The following is a 1,847-nucleotide window of genomic DNA, read 5'->3' on the forward strand; positions in this document are numbered from 1 at the left end:
AAGGGGTATTTTAACACACAAATTATTCAATTCTCCCATAAGTTCAATTTCTTATTAGGTGTGCTCGCTAGGGTGGATGAATCTCTCAGGAAAAGGAGGGGTATTCTTCTGCTTTTCCTTTTCAAGCTCTTTAGGTGGAGATCGTAGGCATACTTGTTTTCATCTAGGAAAATATTGAGCTCAAGAACATGGCACTATTATTTTTTACTGTTATGTGATTCATTAGACACTGATTCTATGATAATGAGAAGTTGCTTATTGATTCATCATTGAGTTAGTTCCATAGGGATGAGGCTCTTGGGTTTGGGCCCGACCCCAGTGGATTATATCCCTCATGTATTTGTATCTCTTTTTAGTTCAGAGAACTTCTATTTTATTTCATTTTCATTGAGGATAGTAAATCAAAATCTCTGATTGCAGCCTCTACCTCATCTCTCTCATGGGAGCATGAATATAAAAATTTACAACCATAATCCAAAATTATTTTGTTTATGATTTATTGGAAGAATATTTGTGTTAGTAATCCTATTTTGCATGGGATTACTATAGCTTAGGAGCCGGTTTATTGATTAGATCAGAGTTTTGGAAAATATTGGATATGATTTAAATTCAACTCATCTTTTCCACTACTAGTTCTTTCATTTTGTCAATGATGAATGGTATATGCATGTGATGATTGCAAGGCTATTTGGATCTCTAGGCAAGGGCACATACAAAACATCCATCTTGGACTTCCTTACCTTCTCTTTTCAACCCCAAATTTTTTCTTAAAAAATCTATTCTTCAAATCATTTTCCTAGGATCACTTAGAGCATCCCTCCTAGTGTAAAACAAGCATTCAAAAGGCTATGAGATTGTCTATGGGAGTTCTCCACACTTCACTCATCTACCTCAAACTCCATCCTCCTTTACATACCCTAGGACCATCATTTCCAGCTCTTAAACCTTATGAGAAACCCTCTTGTAGCATTACAGGCCCTGTAGCAATATAGGGCACTTGGAGCAGCCTCCTTTAGCACACCTTTAGCAACCTATTTCTTCATCAATTTTGATACTTGCTACACTTTGGACTTTGTTTAGAAGCATGTTGATCCCTAACTGTGACTTCATGATCAAGAGAAGCTCCTAGGCCACTTTAAGCCCTTATTTTCCTCCACTGGAAAAACATAATAGTGTTAGTTTCCTTATCATAGATTAGGCACAAACAGGACATTGATTTATATTCCAGTGTGATCTAGTTAGGAAATACATAGAATCTTACGTTATGGTTTGGTAGGTTAGGCTCTTATCTGTAAGTAGATCTGATAACTAGATGGATGATTGCAAGGAAATGTAGCTTCCTTTCTGCAAGTAGTTTAGCTCTTACCTTTTCATGAATTGTTCCTATGGAATTTGCAAGTTCTTGAGATCAATAGCTACATCACATAATTCGAGTCTTGTTTTCACCTATGGTAGCTATCGAGCTCAAGAACTTGGTAGTGTTATTTTTTACTATGATGTGATCTATTAGACATTGATTCAATGATAATGAGAAGTTGCTTATTGATTCATCACTAATTTAGTTGCATAGGGTTGAGGCTCTTAGGTTTGGGCCCAACCCCAGTGACTAGGTCCCTCTTGTGTATTTGTATCTCTTTTTATTTTAGATCAATTCTAGTTTCTTGCATTTCATTAGAGAATAATCCATCAAAATTTGTGATTGCAACCTCTATCTCATCTCTCTCATGGGAGCATGAATACAAGGATTTACAACCACATTCCAAAAGTGTTATGTTTATGATTTATTGAAAGAATATTTGTGTTAGTCATTATTTTTTTCATGTGCTTGTAGTATCTTAAGAGTTGGT

The sequence above is a fragment of the Pinus tabuliformis genome, chromosome 9 (genome assembly GCF_031772625.1).
Source record: "Pinus tabuliformis cultivar Carrire ecotype Pingquan chromosome 9, CPIR1, whole genome shotgun sequence".
Classification (NCBI taxonomy): Eukaryota; Viridiplantae; Streptophyta; class Pinopsida; order Pinales; family Pinaceae; genus Pinus; species Pinus tabuliformis.